This window comes from Dunckerocampus dactyliophorus, chromosome 21 (assembly GCF_027744805.1).
Source record: "Dunckerocampus dactyliophorus isolate RoL2022-P2 chromosome 21, RoL_Ddac_1.1, whole genome shotgun sequence".
Taxonomy (NCBI): Eukaryota; Metazoa; Chordata; class Actinopteri; order Syngnathiformes; family Syngnathidae; genus Dunckerocampus; species Dunckerocampus dactyliophorus.
In genome coordinates this window covers 17,032,221-17,051,434 of record NC_072839.1, presented here as the reverse complement: position 1 = coordinate 17,051,434, position 19,214 = coordinate 17,032,221, and the positions used below count along the sequence as shown (strand labels likewise).

The following is a 19,214-nucleotide window of genomic DNA, read 5'->3' as shown; positions in this document are numbered from 1 at the left end:
CGTGTTGTGCTGAAACACCAGCAAAAGTTGGCACAAAGAACTCTTTTACTGAGCATGAATGGAAGCTAGCTGGGTTAGCTTAGTTTAGCAGAGCATGCTAGTGCAGCTGTGTGTGTGTGTGTGTGACTCAGGCTGTGTTGCGTTTTACTGCTTGCTAATGAAAGCAAGCGTTTTACAATGCTCGCTGACGTTGTGCAAGGCTCATCTTACCCATCAACAGACATTCTCAACACACACATTTCCGGCCTTGAAAATATGAGCGCTACATCCTGGCTAATTGTGCAAACAAAATAAGGGTGTCATAAAAAATAGCTTACATGACAAGCCACATCCGTTTCTGAATTACTGGGCAAACGTAAAAAGAGGAACACGGAAAAAAATAAAACAGAATTTGGGCGAAAATAAAAGATTTCACAGGGCCCGGGACACATAGGACTTGTAAATCAACGCTGACATACGAGGTGTTTTAATGCTGGCTTTATTTTTGCGGCCCGCAAATGACCACCCGGCCCAACTGTGGACGTCCATGACTTAGATGGAAAATCTCAGTGAGCTTTGAGTAACAGGGAAGATTAAAACTAAATGATTGTTTCATAATTGGTGAGAACAAAAAAACACAGCGCACGGAAGTGACGTCAAGAAGATAATTGGGGCTCTTTTTAAAACAGCTCCAGAGCAATGCACCATATGGCGAGGCAAAGACGCCCAGGATGCATGTTTAACTGAAGTCAGCATCAAGCACTTCCCTGGCAGACCAGCATCTGCTACTTTGTCTACGTTCACGTCTCATTTCATGCTCCCTGGAATTTCATGTAACCACTCAGGGAGAACAAAAGTGGCAATAAATAAACATAACCTGCTACATCAAACATTTATTCAGAAATATATCGGACAAAACTCAAGAGCGAGAAGAGACATTTCATGTGGAAAGGCAGGGTATTCAAGTACACAACAACAGGCTGAATGGGTGTGCTTACCCAGCTACACAATAGCATCAACAACATACCCGGGAGGCTGAATAGGCTACATCAACATAACATGCACGTTCACCAAACTCCCAATCTCATTCCACATCACTGTTGTTGTCACAAGCCTAATGTTCACTCCTTGCTTCATGTCAGTCTATGAATGAACAATTAGTAACACGTTCTGTTCAGTATTTGGATTAGAAGTGGCAGGACCAGCCAAACTATGACGAAAAAGTGCTACTTTTAGTCTGGAAAATACAATCCAACAACTATTAGTCTTTTCTTTCACACCATCTCTATCCATGTGCACCTTGTGAAACCATGAGAGCCCCATTCTAAACCACTCACACTGATTTTCCCAAAATAACACATTTGTCAAGATTGCATCACTTCATCTTTCCCCCGCAGGTCACCTTGTATCCGGAGATCCTCACAAACACCTCATCGTCATCCTCAGCAGCTCTCCTATAACCTCTGAGCACACGCTGCATCGTGGCACCAGCTGGGCGCGGGGGACGGGAAACACAGCAACTCTTGGGGCCGCAACGAGTGGCCGTCGCTGTGCAAGATGGAAAATGGACGCGTGCAGCGGCTGCGACGGAAGCAAAGAGGAAGTGGCTCTTCCTATCTGTCAAGCGCACAGTGCACCAACGGCAGTGGCACAACAGGAAGTAGTGGTGAAATATTAAGATCCCTCTTTGGAAGATTAGGTAGGCCCTTATGTTTGCTCATTTGTTGCGTTTTTTGCAGCTAAGTGGTGAAGAATTTGAAGTGAAAAGCAGCAACCCAATCATGCAGTAACACCATTAGCATGACGTAGAATGGCCAATGAAAGCCAGTGGGTCTCCAGCTATGTGCACGTCGCTCCTCTACCACTGTTTCCTATTCATTTACTTTTGGCGGACGACCGCAAAGAGATTTGGCTCGACCTGTTGACCCTTGCGCCTGGTCTGCCAGAGAATAAGAAGATGTAACAGGAGGGGTCTGTGTTGCCAACTTATTGGCTTTGTAGCGATATTTACCGAGTAGTCAGACCCCTTTAGGTGCTCTTTTCCAAAAAGCGACTAGCGACTGGAGGCTGACATGAAAGTACGTATTGCTCTTCTCAACGAGTGCCGAGTGCTGCCCCTCCCTATCTAAAAAGAGACAGGCGGCTCTGTCTTGTTTGTGACATTAAAAAAAGCCACTATGCCTCTGCATCATGGGGTAGTGCAACACGCAACCTTAGCAGAAGATGGCACTGCTGTTATTTTGGCTGCACTGGTTTGAGAAGAACGAGATGTGGCAAAGGAACTGATGGAAACGCCAATTAAAGCTGTACTTAATAGCAGCAACTTCTTTAGACCCACGGAGCGGCCCATGTTCCCACACACCCCCGGGGACCAGGAAGTTTATGTGTCAAACTAAGACAGGAACAACATCAAATTAAAAGCACCAAATGAAAACAGCGCCACCATCAGTACCAGCCTGAACTTTGTTTTTCAGAGAGAAGATGATTACGTTGCTGTTTGATGTGCAGTGTGAGTTAGATGGTGTGTTCATGGTGGGTATGGGTCGCTGCTCGCAACAAACAACAAACATGCAAAAACTGTGGGACTTCTATTATTTGTTGAACAAAATAATGCCCCATATTGTTCCAAAATGGATACTCATTTGCACAAACTTCTATATAGTTATTTACAAATGTGTTATTATTATTTTTCTATTTTTAAGTGTATTTTTGTTATGATTGCGCCTGAAGGTCGGGAAGCCCTGGTGTAAAAGACACGTTGGGGAGGGAAGTGAAAGCGAGGGGTGCATGGAGTGAGATTGGGGGCGTCTGCGGCATGTCTGTGCAGCCGTGATAAACGACTTTCACACGGTGGGCCAGTACAGCCCATAATCTCCACACAGTGCATTCGGATGCACACGCAGGCTGGACACGGTGGAGGCTCACTGAATACTAATCACACGAACATTCAACCACTCGTGACGGTAAGACAACTGATGCTTATCGCCAGGAACACGCTGCCCATGCTTTCTGTGTTTATTGTCATGTTGGCACGAATGATTCTTCTTCTCTTTCTGCTCTGCATCCTACCGTCCCGCAGCGGCTGCACAGTCAATGAAAAAGACCTGCGCCTGGCAGTGCACTGCAAATGAAACCATAAATCAGCCGTGTTCTGACGAGCGGGTCAAGGTAAGGGCAGCGGGGGCGGGGGTGTAGTACTACCACATGCCCACTTGGTGACTCACACCAGCCAGGGCTGGAGGTCCATGGAGTGCCAAAAGATTGTGGCCAAGCAGGAAGCAGTGCAAGGGGGAGGGGATCCAATCCCTGCAGACATGGCAACGCACACACGTTGGTGCAGCGTCTTGGCTCACATTTCATCCAATCACCTTGCTGCTGCATCCTCACACTCGCACTCAGATATTTGATTGGAAAAGGTTCTATGTTTCTTCCCAATATTCAGTGCAGCAAATTGCCTTTTCCACATGAAACGTCTCTTCTTCACATCGATACCATTCCTGAGTATCGGATAAGACCATCCCTAGTCACCACGCTCACGTGCACTAAAATGATAAAAAGCTTTTTTGCTGTTATGTTGGACATTTTAAGGACCACAAGCGTGGTGGTGATGGTGGCCATGGAGACAGCGAGCCAATGAAAGTGTCTCTACGTCAAGAGATGCTTGAGGATAGGCTGCAAGGTTGGAGGGGAAGGTGGCGGGGGTCACGCCCCTGCCAAGCTGATACATCAATCCACTTGGCTCCCTCTGTTCTTTTGTCCTAAGTCCTCCCATTTCTCTCTGTAGCCCTCTTCACCACCCCCTTCTGTATCCTCTCTGGAGAAACTAAATGCATGGCGTGGCAATCCAATGTAGTACCCTGGTGGGCACGTTCTTTCCCTCCAGACGACGGCCCACTGCCTCCTCCCTGCCCTTTCCTGCTGCTCCAGGAGCTATGATGCTGCTGATGAGAGTCATGTCAATATGACCGGATTAACCTACATTTCCACCTCAGTGATCATCAGTCAGACCGCGTTTGCCCACTCCTCCATCACCACACATGTGGCATTTTCAGCCAGAATGATGTTGGAATGTGTACATGCTTGGGAAACACACATGCTGTTCATCTCAAACCTCTGCACACAATTCCAGCAAGCACTGCATGTGTAAAATAAAAAAACGACAGGCTGGACTGAACAATACTAATTAGATTGCAACATGGGCTTCATACGCAGGTCAGGAAGACTTAGACGAGGCGTGAGCGCCAGACGCACAGAGTGAGTCAGCATCTTTTCAGTCAGCCTTGCTGACAGATCAAAGCGTCTGACAAGGCTGGACTGTCATGTGCACAATTAACCTTTGGCTCTGGACAGCAACAAAATGTCAGCTCAGTTAAAGCCACAGTAACTCCAGTAAGCGATGGTGCTGCCACACAAAGAAGCTGAGGGCCACCATCAAACATATTCATTCTAAACTGTCAGCAGTTGATAGCTGATCTCAACAAAGAACACCGGTTCCTCTCCAATCAGACTTTCCTTTTCAGAAGCACCAATGGTTCAAACATCCTGGCTTCCACTTCCAGCAAGTTAGAGCTCAATGTCTCCTCCTCAAGAACAAGGAGGCATGGAGTGTCTGGGCGGGTATCTCAACACATCCAAAGGAGTGTATAATGTACAAGTGCTTCTAAACCCTGACATTTTTATTGAATCGGGAGTCACGGGTACTCGTTTTTCTTCACTCATTGACTTAGAAAAAAGCAACACATCTTATCCTTGCCTCAAATCAACTCTCCTTTCCACTTCCTACCTGCGCTGCATCACAGGTGCTCGACAAAGACTTCGGTTTTACTGACTCACGGGTGCTCAATGAAGACTCAAGTTACACTGACTCACAGGCGTTTTACAAAGACTTGAGTTTCATGGACTCACTGGTACTGAACGAACACTCGAGTTTCACTGACTCAGTCACAGGTGCTCGACGAAGACGTGGGTTTCATTGACTCTTTAGTGCTCGACAAAGACTTGCGTTGCATGGGCTCACAGGTGCTGAACGAAGATTCGAGTTTCACTGACTCGCGGGTGCTCGTTGAGCATCCTCCAGCTCAGCTGCCAAAATTGTTGCGCATGTGCGAGTTTCTACTTTCTGTGACAAGTGACTCCAGTAAATCAGGTACCCGATTGACTCCAGTGAGTGACTCATAAGAACTGGAGTCGGTAAAAGGAACGGACCAGCACTTGTGTATAAGCTTCTGGTGAAGCTGTGAACATCCTGGTACGATTCCTCGAGGAATATACTGTATCAAGTATTGCTTTTTGTAAGAATGATTTGTCTGGTTGGTGGCAGGAATTGCGAAGCCGATGCAGCCTTAGCAGCGCTTCCCCCATCGTTGACAGCTGACAGTTAAGCCTCCAGTTAATGACTAATCCTGACCTAATGCCTCCGGCCTGATTGGTTTGAGCCAATTACACAAGGCTCCCTGTCTGCGTGCTGATTGGCCGGCCGGTTCCAAGTAGAAGTGGAAATTGCTGAAAAATACTTTTTTGGTAATCAAACAAAAGAATATGAATCATATTCATCAGCAGCAACTGTTTCTCCAGCTGTGTCAGCTAATCGTTTCCCATTGAAAGGACTTTAAGATGGCACATGCTCTTCCAACATTTGATGAATTCTTATTTGAATGAAGCCGCAACGAGAAAGCAAACAAATCCCTACACCCCCGGGGAGGATGAAACCCGTTTACAGTAAATAATTGCTCCTGTGGGACACCATAAACTGGACCGTCAATACAGCTTTTGGATCAGTGGCACAGAACTAAAGAAGACCAGGTGTTCCGTAACCCTCCTGCTAGCTTGACGTTGATGTTCTCCTCTGATTTTTTTATCATTGGGGTTTCCAATAAAAGTGATGGTTGCAATAATTAGATTAGATTCATCTCCAGTACTCTTCAATTGTCATTGTTCATGAGCAACACCAATCCAGGTTGAATCCCTAAATAATGAAAGATAAGAATAAGACGATCACCTTGCAACCTTTAGCCTGGTCTTCAGGCTAGCACTAGAGTTAGCAGGTTAGAGAAGGTGTTTTCCAGGCTGCGTCTACATAATGCACACTACTTATCTGTTGTAATTCCAGTAATGACTTAGCATCATACGCTACGTTACCTTGTGCTCACCTCACTGCAAGTTTAGCCAAACAAACCTTTGCATCTCACAGCACACAACTATGGTGCATTCAAGAACCGTAACACAATGAACACTTGGGGAAAAAACATTAGCAGTGAAGCATGAAAACATAAACATGTAAAAATGGTCGGCTTTGGTCTGGCTTTTCTGTGTGCTGTACATTTAACTGCATTATCTCATATCTATAAAACATGACTGACTTGTGAATGAGATGTGTTTTCTGTGGAAAAAAACATTCTATTTTCAGAGATTTTTGGGGGGACTGGCAATCTGGGGGGTCATAAATGCTGGGTGGCGAATATGCAGATGTACTGTCCAGTGTATTGGGATTGCCGCATGGAATTAGTTGAGCCTATGAGGTGCAGGGGCGCGACAACAAATAACTTCGCAGCAGGCACTCATCTGCATCAATAATGGTTTTGAACTTTGGTTTACCGCTCTAGCCGTCATGGCCACAGGATGAACCCGCAGCCACTTCCTCTATGAAACATTCATTGTGTTTGTAGGCTCCAGTTATTTCAGGCTGTGTTGTTGCAACACACCACCGAGGAGAGTAAACGTACTTCACACTTGAACACTTTAACATATCACAGCTGTTGTCGGGGACGGAACATGCAGACAGGAAGATGGATATGGAATAGCAATGCATTGATTTGGTGGCATTGTTTGCTTCTTGCGACCTAGAAGCTAAGAGGAGCATCAACAGATCCGTTTGCAAGTATCTGTTGGTCAAAGGAAGATATTGCTTGTGCAATGTCCTTGTTCAGACACATGCCAAGCAAGTTCCCTTTGACATGACATGTCCAACACTCAGAAAAGATCATTTGAAGCTTTTCTTGGTGTAGTAATTGCTGTGTCACTGCAAGAGGCCTATAGTCAACTTCACTTTGTACTCAATGCAAGAAACGGTCACGAGGCCAACCAACACCTGTTCTACTTTTACGTCAGCCAAGCAGCCTAAGCTTTACTGCACATTCACTAAGCCGGCTGGAGGACAACACAGAAATGGTTGCTACTCACAATGTAGTTGGGGCTCCTCAGGTAGGAAAACATGGTCCAAAGCAGCACGTCCTGCCAGGAGTAAGGACATCCAAACAGGTGAGGAAGGACAGGTGAGGATTCTACATCAGCCTCGCTGCACTCAGACGCCTGTCCCAGTGATTAAAGGGTCTTAAGAGATCTATCTAGGACGATGGTGCTTAAACAGGAGCACTCATTCGTTCTCTCTGACAGAGGCAGAGACACACAAAGAGGCAGTGACGTGACTACACTGTCTGATGAAGAAGTGGTGGAAGTGAGAAGAACCAGTGTGGATCGCTTGATGGGCTTGACCATGCTCAAAGTTCACACAAAACAGGTCAGGGTTTGTGACCCCGCCGTGGTTGACACGCTGACACGTGTAGTTGAACACTTCAAGACAGAAACACTTCCAAAGTGTTTGGAAGGAAATCCCAAAGACCAGAGAGGTCAGTGATTGACACCAGATAGCTAACTCAACTCAACGCAACGCAACGCAACGCAACGCAACGCAACGCAACGCAACGCAACGCAACGCTTGGATCTGGCACCATCCCCCCAGACTGGAGCTGATGCTTTGGCCGTTCATATGAGGTCCAACCCTAAGTACTACGTATGTGTAAGTCCGGGACGAGACATGTACACATGTACGTGCACACGTACACACGTACACGTGTACACATGTACGTATACATGCACGTGTACGTGTACATGTACGTGTACGTGTACATGTACGTGTACGTGTACATGTACGTGCACGTGTACTTGTACGTGTACGACTCATATGGTTGATTGTGAATGCAGTTTGGCCAGTTTGGCCATTTCTTCAACGTTTTTACAAAAATAATGACTACTTCAAAATAAAATGGGTGTTACTGTTTTCTAGTAACGGGTAATGTCATGAAGTACTTTTTCAAACATTACAACGCTGTTACAGTTATCGACGTGAATTGTGGTGTGTTATTATAAAGTGATATCTAAACATCTGTTATCCACTGGTCGGCTTGCTCATAAAGATGTGACGTTTCTGATTGAGTCGAGTATTTTGAACTCTTTTGAGTATTTTGTCTCTTTTAAGTGACCGATAGGAACCCATTTGCAGATACTGTACAAGAATAGAAGAGATTAGAACAATCCCTTCTTATACTCACTATGACTCGACTTCATTGCGAACATCACATCTAACTTGTTAGTCACTCTAAGTGACTTATTCTAAACTTAAGAGAGGGTTTCAAAACAAAGAAGACAAGGAAGCCAAAAATGTACCACTTCCACACAAAATGAGATGAGAACCATTTTTTCTACTTGATCTCAGCCATGGCATGTGGGCTGGGCTGTCCATGCAGTGTGAAAGGTCATGTATCATCACGTGTCACAATACTGATGCCTCGTGACCACAATACCACATAGAAGTTGTCTTTCAATATCGTTTGACTAAATAACAGTCCCCCACCAAACAGCCACTGTTATTTGTTCCTGTCCTTTTTGGCTTGTTGCCCAGTGTCTTTTTGTTGTACTTTTTGGACTGTATTGTGTTCCTCCCTCGCCTGTTTTTTGTATTTTTTGTTACTACGCCAGCGTGTTCATTCTCTGCATCTTGGGATCCTTGGCCGAGCGTGACAGTGTCCAACACTGCCTATGGCTGGTGGGACGTGAAGTCTGTCGAACGTGAGGCTAGCAGCACACAACGAGTAAGCTGGATTGCAATGAAGTGAGCAAGGAGAGCTTTTGTCCAACACTACCAATCAGGTGAAAGCGATCACAAGATGAAATAAATGGAAGCCTCAGCAGGAGTCAGCGTGTAGCCTCCACTTTGTGTTTTTGTCATGTGATATTTGGAGTCATGCATATGCAAGTAGTTTCTGTTCTCATGTTGCCAATTTCTAATGTCTCATATTCATTCCTCCTCTTCTGCATGCAGTATGTGACCCACATAGCAGCCACACTGCTGCCTCGGAGGCTACGTTGGCATCGTTTCAAAGCCCTCCTCCACGACGGCAGCACTCCAGCGTAGCCCTAGAACCCATCTTGAAGCCCAATCAGGTAGCTTTGCGAGAGCGTGGACATGGCAACATCAGACAAGTGATGATGATGGGCAAATACCACATAAGAGCCACACACAAAGGAAATGAAAACCTCCCAGACTCAAAGCAGCTTGTGTTAAACATTACAGACACACTAGATTCAGAAGCTGGGATGGGGGGGACGATGCCTTGCCATTGGTGCGTTTGGTGTTTATTGAAAAGTACTAGAAAAGGTAGAGTGGACAGAGTGGATTATTTTGTGCACCAGCAGATTGTCAGAGAACATTTTGGCGGGGAGAGACTGTCAGCAAAGACCCCCAACTGAGATGACTGCCATGTTCACGGCTCGTCCACAATAAGGAAATGGAATTACCACATGCAGGGAGAGAAAACCCAAAACACAGCAGGCGGGCGAGACAAATCATTTTAGTTCTCGCTTCAGGCACGGCATGGGAACCAAAAAAAAATCATGGTGAGCACACATTTTGTTCGAGTTAGTGAAGGAAAAATGGGACTATAATCAGTCTTTGGCATAGTTGGATCTCCAATAACTGAACATACTGAATTCTGGAGGGTTTGAGTCTGGTCCACAGCCTAACACGCACAAATCCATTTGGGAAAGCACCGAAACAGTCTCGTTAGTAGTAGCAAAACATTTCAATCCCACTTGATGTGTGTTCTTAAAAGCAATGAGGGGTCACGTTCAAAGACACCACATCATCTGCTGTACCTCCCACATTTTGACTGATCTTTCAAGGCACACAGAATATTGTGTTGTATGGCTAAAAACATGGAACCCACCAAAAGAACAATGAGACTGCCGTCTTTCATCGTTGTTTCTACCTAATCAGCAGTAGAACATACAGTAGCTAACATCAGTTCCTGACTAGAAAATTTTCCTTTTTATGAAAAGATACATTTCAAGGATAACTTTCACTTTGACACAAATTGTTCCATTAGTGGAGAGTTGCATCATCACCTCTTTTTGCCTCCTGCGTAAAAAACGACGTATAAATGCGTTGTTAGGGTTTATAAAAGCGTACAATTACGTCTTTGGTAATGGATGAGTTGACTTGAATTCGCATCTTTTCAGTGTATTTTGGGGGGATTTCCAAGCATCATTAAATGTTCATAAATATATTGTATCCACTTATTGGTGTTTTTGTCTCTGTTTATCTAGACCACACATATGCGCATAGTCCATCTATCCATCCATCCATTTTCTATACCGCTTCATCCTCATTAGGGTCACGGGGAGCCTATCCCAGCTGACTTGGGGTGACAGGCGGGGTACGCCCTGGACTGGTGGCCAGCCAATGGCAGGGCACATATAGACAAACAACCATTCACACTATGGACAATTTAGAGTCTCTAATTAACATGCATGTTTTTGGGAATGTGGGAGGAAGCCGAAGTGCCCGGAGAAAACCCCCACACACACACGGGGAGAACATGCAAACTCCACACAGAAATGCCCAGGGGAGAATCGAACCAAGGTCTTCCAGGCTGTTCCTGTATTGGCCAACGTGCTAACCACTAGACCACCGTGCGGCCATATGCACATAGTATCATAGTATAAGATGTTGTGATGGTTGGCGTGTCAGTGAACGCACCTGGCACTAGGCAGTGTGGTGACAATGAAGACGCGTTGAACGGATAGACAGTGAGATACAGTATGTGCAGTATATGGTGTTGGAATTGCATGGCTGTTGATGTGTTAAGGTAGGAATAAAGTTATAAAAGTGTGTGTGAGTCTGTGGGGATACTACAGCTGCGGCTGAGGACTGGCTGGTCAGGATGCACATGCATTAATTATGCTAAAAGTATGAAGGAAATACATTTGTGATTTTTCACAGCTTAGCTCAAAATGTGAGAAGGTATGAACAGAAAGCTACACTTCTGGGTCACTCAGTCCACCATCCACTGCTGGGGTGTCATGGTCTTTCCCTCAGTAGCCAACCAGCGTAAAGTTCCAGCAAGCTGGGGGTGTAAAGCAACTATTGTGGATGGTCCATGCCAGAGAGAGGGCTGTTATTTTCTATACTGCCCGTCACATGGTCACAGTTACAGAAGTTAAGTGCATCATCAGCAGCTGCCCACCCGCTTCCACCTTCCTCTGAAAACCTGAGCATACATTTATTCCAGCATCAGCATCTTTTAATCCTGACAAATGCTCGATGGCTGGAAAATACGATACAAAGTGGTACAATCAGCTCACATTGTGACTACACAATGCTTGTATCGGAGATTTCAGATGCAGGCTGGTATCATCCATTTCAATATTGTTGATAGTTTTCCTGGTTAGAACAATGTTCCCAAGGGGACAGCACTGACCTCTGGATGAACCGTAAACGTGTCATGGTTAGCCAGCACATTTCCATGGAAGTCATCCAATTAGCACTAAGTATGTCTTGCACCAAGACTCAGAATGCCGCTATTGTTTTCCCAAGCTGGTAATGGCACGAAAAGGCAGTGCTGCCAAAACACCCCCAGTCTCTGGATAGAATGTGTACATAGCAGCCATAAACGAGAACGCCGTTATCTTTGACTGACTATCAATGGAACTATCAATGTACCCCTGGAGTGGACTACACGAGCAAAGATGCTCAGTTGCTCTTGACATTCGGCTGGTGAGTAACCAGATGGTTTGTGATGTAGTCCCCAGTAACCAAGCCACATAACGCAACCATCACCGTACTTTCCATGATGTTTTATGCCTTAAACTTAGATTGTCTGAAAATGGACTTATATATATATATATATATATATATATATATATATATATATATATAGGGTTAGGATCTACCCCGCTGAGGATCCAATACATACCATAGTTTTCCAAACAACCCAAATCAATTGTAATTTGTCCATCTTTAGTTGAGATCTTTGGAGTGTCATTAAATTGACACAAATTCAAATAGTTTATTCAGTGAATATTGGGTTTTACTGGAGTGGCTTTCCAAATGAAAAGAATCCCAGTGTTTGGTCAAAAGAGAAACTGGAATGCTCACCCCAACCATATTCAGCCTTTAGACCAACAGCCTTGTGTGCATATTGGAAAGAACGTGGTGTGTGATGACAGGAGTTTATGGGGGCTACAGAGAGGTTTAACACAGGAATGCACCGTACACAACCCCTTAATCCAGATATGTAAGAAGATTTCATTCTTGTGTGTGTGTGTGTGTGTGTGTGTGTGTGTGTGTGTGTGTGTGTGTGTGTGTGTGTGAGAGACAGAGAGGAGGGTGGGGCTAGGAGGTAGGGGGAGGGGGGTTCTGTCTCAGCTCAGGACGACCTGTAAGCTGCTGTGAATGCTGCTCACCAAGACCAGCCTGGAACACATTTCAAAACAATGATTGTGGTGAAACGACAAGCAGGCTTGCTTTCCCAGCTCATTAAGCCCCCCCTTGCTGTATTATTATTTGCAATGTTTCAAAGCAATCTGCTGGCAGAAGGATATGTCCTCAAAGGTGCTTTGAGTAGAAGAAGCCCAATGTGTTGATTCCACAACGTTAGTTTGAGGGACCTGCTGCTGCCTGCATCAGTATCACTATCAAGTACTGGACAGTATCCCATAGCAGGAAGAAAGCCAGTATCAAGCATCTCTCACTTGACTGTATGTATGTATGTATGTATCTATGTATGTATGTATGTATGTATGTATGTATGTATGTATGTATCTACGTATGTATGTATGTATGTATCTATCTACGTATGTATGTATGTATGTATGTATGTATGTACGTATGTACGTATGTATGTATGTATGTATGTATGTATGTATCTATGTATGTATGTATGTATGTATGTATGTATGTATCTATGTATCTATGTATGTATGTATGTATGTATGTATGTATGTATCTACGTATGTATGTATGTATCTATCTACGTATGTATGTATGTATGTATGTATGTATCTATGTATGTATGTATGTATGTATGTATGTATGTATGTATGTACGTATGTATGTATGTACGTATGTATGTACGTATGTATGTATGTATGTACGTATGTATGTACGTATGTATGTACGTATGTATGTACGTATGTATGTACGTATGTATGTATGTATGTATGTACGTACGTATCTATGTATGTATGTATGTATGTATGTATGTACGTACGTATCTATGTATGTATGTATGTATGTATGTACCGTATGTGCTCGAAGTGGCATCAGGCAAAAGAGAATATAAAAATAAAAAAGCATATAAGTGGCATTTAGTGGTATTTATGATGGACCTATCAGAAGGCATCGCTCCTAACAACATTATAGTGACAAGAGAAGACGACGCCAGAGGGAGGGGCCAACGTTTACACCGACAAGGGCACAAACTAAAGCAACACAAGCAGAAATACGTCACATTTTTTAACCTTATGGATACAATAAAAGCTTACCTGTTTAATATGTTGTGGAAGAAGACACTTTTAATATGTGACATGATGCCTGGACGCACCTCGCTGCGTAGAAACGTATCAAACAGCCGTATTTTAACAGCATGTGTGTATTTAGTTAGTCAGTGGCTGATGCAGCAGCTCCAATCTTTAAGCCAGACATAATTAGTGTCCTGATGAAACAACACTGCTGTCTAAACTAGCACATTTCTCCATCCACACAGCTGTCATATGATTAACTTGCACATTACTTACAGACACATAGTCTCCGGGGCAGAAGCGTATTAGAAAGTATGCCTGGAATGCCTTTTATCATTCCATTTGTGTGCCTAACTGCGTCACAAACTCAACTCAATGAATTATTGCAGCCACTAGGTGTCGCCAAAAACCAACAACAGCCCACTTCTACTTAAGAGCAGCACATGTTCAATAACATCCAGGATGTACCGTATTTTAATATACAAGTCACACCTGACTATAAGTCAAACTATGAAAAAAAGCGTGACATATACTCCAGAAAATACCTTCTGGTTTTGGACGTTGGCAGTAAATGCTGTTGACTAAAAAGGACACTGGCCTCCAACATAAATATTTTTTTTTTTTTTTTTTACAGATAAACTCCCCAAAGGCCATGAGACACCCGATGGTCTTATGCAGCTTTCAGTTCCATGGGTTTCCTTAAAGGACCCTGACTGTGACTCTCTGCCAATCAAACACGAAGCTGCTCGGCTTGGCTGTTGGAGAGAATGTTGATCAGCCCTTCCAGTATCTTTCTTTGAATCCATGAACTGTTTTACTTAGCTTTGAGGAAATGTGCAAGGACTTGTAGTTTAGGTTTAGCAGGAAGACCCCCTGGCGAGCTGGCAGACCATCCCAGCGCAGTTACGCCACATGCACTGCTGCAGGGTTAGAATTGGATTGGGTGCAGAAGCAAGCATTAGTTTACAGAACTGTAAAGCAGGCGGTGGTCTAGACCCATCCACAGTGTTGTCATTGTTTGGTGACAGCGGGTGGTGGAAGGTTCTGAGCTTGAAAACAGATGCTTTGATTGAATGGTACCATCAACATGGAGCGGGAAATTAAGTATTTTGTCCCCTGCTGTGTGACTGATGGGTTTACCACCTTACAAAGATATGAACAGTCCATCATTTTTATGGTAGTAACAACAAATCTCAAAAAAATACCATGAAACTAAAGTTATACACTGAGGAAAATACGTATTTCATCCCCTAGCAGAAAGAAAGTACCCCAAATCTCAAGTCATTATGTGCATGAAATACACCTGCCCCAAAAACACCCTCCTCCACTCAAACCTCTCCACCATCATGGGACCAAGACCACAGAGCTGACCTCAGGAACAAGGCTGTAGACCTGCTCAAGGCTGGGATGGACTACAAGACCACCAGCATGAAGCTTGGTGAGAGAGACAACAGGCAATCACTGGTGGGAGGAGCTGCTTAATGATGTCAGGAGAGTTGGGAGCACATGAGCGACACACTTCCACCATGACAGTCATGTAAGTTTGGTAAGGGATAGTTGAGTGTTCAAATAGCTTGATCCCAAGGGTAGGCCAGTGTAGGAGGACAGCTGTTAGAGGCTCTAAAAACATCTAGCCTCGGTTACGTAACTGAGCTCCAGCAGCCAGGGTCTTGGGCGTCCCTAATTACAGATCAACTGGCTAAATAAATCAGCTGCCAGTTGGTGTCATGACTCTGTGGATGTAACAAGATATCCAGACACCTCTCAGGCATCAGGATGCTTTCTGCAGGTTGATAGCAAAGGAGGGCAGGAGGAGGAGGATGAGGAAGCTTTGGGAAGATCAATGAAAAGCAGAGCAGTCAGGTGTTCTTACCTTCTCGGGGTGCATGCTGTGCCGATCCAGCAGGTTACATGAGTGAGGCGGGCCCACAGAGACGCACAGTGACAGGCTGGAAAGGCACAGGCTGACCTACATCCAGCCACAGGAGGGAAAGGGCGGGAGTGATGCTTCCCGTCGTTCCATCCCCAAATCAATGCTCAGGCAGAAATGCTTGATGGACATAATAATAATAATAATAATAATAATAATAATAATACAGAACAAAGGCCAGCAGAGAATGTCAGGATCAAGAAGCCAATCTAAGGCCATGTCCACATGAATGTGCATATTTGATATTTGATATTTTCTATGTGTTTTGGCCTCTCCTCCACACGCAAGCCCTTCAAAAAAGAGCTTTTGGAAAACTCCAGCTTCAGTGTTTGTTTGTGGACGGGGAAAACAAAGCTTTTTGGTTTGTGTCATAAGAAAAGTGTGATATTATCTCATGTTATTAAGGCTTATTTAACAACAGAACATAAAGTTAGGAAATGACAGTGCTGGTATCATTTTGTGCGGCGGTAGACGCGTGCACTGGATGTGCCGCAGAATTTCTGACCAGGCTGCACGGGTACTTTACTTCAACTTCATGCATTTGTTTTAAATGTTTTAAATAAAATACATTTTTAAGACCTTTAGAAATCATATTTTATGAGATTTTAAGAGAATTTTTGTCACTTCAATGCCTTAAATTGAAATGATTGGATTTTAAGACTTTTTCTGACTTATAGTCAGGTGCACTTATATATCGAAATATATATCTTCATCTTCCTCCAGAGATGTTCAAAAGTGACAGCGAGGATGAAGAATTGAATGGATTCAGTGATCCCAACTGAGATCGGGAGCTTGATGAACTTGATGAACTTGGTGGTCACTTGTTATTCAGCTAAATAAGTGTTATTGTGTTATGCTAACATACTATTCAGCCGGTTGTTGGGTGCGCTATTGTGTAGTGTAGAATAACTTTCCACAATAAAGGTCTCTTCTTGGTCTTGAATTAAACGTGTAAACGTGTCTTAAAATCCAGTGTGACTTATTTATGTTTTTTGTCATTTTTATGACACATTTTTGACTGATGCAACTCAGACACCGGAGCAACTTCTACGGTAGCGGTCTGGTAACCGTGTGAAACTGGTTGCTGATGAATCACTCCTTGCAACAAGTGAGGCAGAACAGAGGATAAAACAATAGACAAGTAGAGGCAGACACTGCAGGGGAGGATCATGGGAAATGGAGTCCCGGTAGTGGGTGTGTGAGTGTGTGTGTGCGTGTGGGCACTGAGGCAAGAATGTCAAGTATGCAGTGAAAAACAAGCTGGGAGCTCCTTTTCAGCTGCTCCATTGGCACTGAGAGATGACGGGGGCACTGACTGACAGGCTTGGACATTTTTAACCGGGTTTTCATGTCCATCATTGAAAATCAAAGATGTGCACTTCTTTGGAATTTGGCTATAGAGTGTCTCTGGAAAAAAGGCGTTTCTGTGAAACATGCACGAAGACTAACCAAGGGGGCTGTTGGCATGTTTATGGTAGGAAGAGTTCCTTTCTGTTCAGGCGACTGAAAAGCTTCCATTCACCCTCAATCTTGTCCTTCTAGAAGAACAACCAACTTCCTGACAAGAGATAAATACCCGCTATTAATGATCCAATTCACTGCTCCCCCCCCCCCCCAGTCAGCACACATGACCAGGAATTATAAACCATGACCAGGTAAATCACTTCCTGGAAATGTCGTGGGGGGTGGGCCGCACGGCGGTGCTTGCGTTTTTTCATGGTGTTGTAAAGGAAAAGTGCAATTTTTTTTTGTGCCCATCATCCACAATCCTTATGTGAGACAAGAACACATACGTCTTTCTCTTTTCTGTGCGTTTGAAAGATATGAAAAGAGCACGTGTGGGACATACGGTACTTTTTCCTCCTATAAAGTCGTCTGAAAAAGTCTCAAAAAGCAGCAACAACGCTCCATTTACACATAATGTCAGGCGCATATAAGCAAGCTGTTATTATTATTATTATTATGATTAACATTGTCACACCGATCCAACCACATGACTGGCATATTGATACTTAGCCATACCACACCAACCACACAGACTGGCGGGTAGGGTGTCAGCGTCGCGCTCACAGCACCAAAAGGTAAGGCGACATGTTTGAGATGTTTTTATTTCTGAGTTTGGAAAAGTTAACGCTAGGCGTTAATGCTTAGAATGGCCGAAATACGCAGAATACTAACATGTACCTGCTACTAGAGTACACGCTCACAGCACGGATGTAAAACCATAAAACCTTCTTGGAGGGGTTTTAATAGCAGCCGTAGCAGACAGCATAGGTGCATCCCATTACGTGCACTACTGAGCTGTCGCTTCTATCTCTTTTTATGTCTTTAAAATGCACAGAAAAGGGAAAGACATACAGTCTGTGTTCATGTCTCACATAAGAACTGTGCATGATGGGCACAATTCCGCCAAAAAGTGCACTTTCCCTTTAACCCTTTGGAGTCCAAAGGAGGATTGTAAGCATTTGTGTAATTGTGTGTTTACTGTCATATTTCGCCTTAAAAAGTTTGGTTTCTTTTTTCCGCCAGAACACGTTCACATGTGTGACTTATTTTGTCATTTTGACATCACGTATTAATACACTGGGACTAACATCACCCAAAAACCTAAATCCCGGTCAGTGAATTTACTTGTTTTTCTTCCTGTGAAAATGTCTAACATATGAAATGTATCATTGGAAAAGTCATATAGAAATGCAGCAAACAACAAAGTGAACTGGTGTGTACTTTCAAAGTCAGGCACGGTCTCAGGCAGCTAGCTACCGTAATAATAATAATGATGATAATAATAAACGTAATAATGATAATAATGTAGTAGTAGTAGTTGTAGTAGCAGTAGTAGTAGTAGTAGTAGCAGTAGTAGTAGTAGTAGTAGCAGTTGTAGTAGTAGTAGTAGTAGTAGTAGCAGTAGCAGTAGTAGCAGTTGTAGTAGTAGTAGTAGTAGTAGTACTTGTAGTAGTAGTAGTAGTAGTAGTCATAGTAGTAGTAGTAGCAGTAGCAGTAGCAGTAGTAGCAGTTGTAGTAGTAGTAGTAGTAGTAGTACTTGTAGTAGTAGTAGTAGTAGTAGTAGCAGTAGCAGTAGCAGAAGAATAGTGGCAGGGAATGACTTAACATGTGAGTGAGCAGAGTGTGATTGTGTGAGACAGTATCATGGTGGGGGTGGCCGGGGGCCTCTCAAGGTCGTCCATGGCTGCAATCAGGCGGTGAATGAGTGCGTGCACGGCTCCACAGTGCACATCCACGCACAAAAACTCAGCCAGCGCCACCACGTCTTCCACATCGTTGAGAGAGCAACAAGACCATTTGGTCTCTGGCACGTTACCACGGGGGCACAGTGCGCCCATTCATGGTGTCACCGCGCTTCGCCAGCACAGAGATTGAAGTCACACATACGTCTTCTCTGACAGCAAGAAGCCAATGCAAAGTGGCTCCATGCCAAATGAGAAAATGACAAGAACTGCAGAGCTCTACTAAGCAGTTAGATGCGTCCTGGTGGCATCTTTCCGCGCAAGGACTACGTCGCTTCCTCCTTTAGCTCATTTTTTCGACAGTGCTTGTGCGACGTCACGTGCTGTGGTCGTTATTATCTATGATGGTTAGATATATATAATGGTATTACCTATGGTCTTATGACCTCCACCAAGACTGAGCTACGTAAAAACGTAGGCAAGGCACGTAGCGCAGACGTACGTAGAGTGCGATGATGGATTCATCTACAGGATTCAGCTAT

General features: G+C 44.1%; 1 protein-coding gene across 6 annotated transcripts in view; it reads right to left on the bottom strand.

Moving 5' to 3' along the window:
- Positions 1-19,214, bottom strand: part of arhgap12b (Rho GTPase activating protein 12b) — a 41,352-nt gene that overhangs the window by 15,599 nt on the left and 6,539 nt on the right. The gene's annotated exons all lie outside the window — the stretch shown is intronic.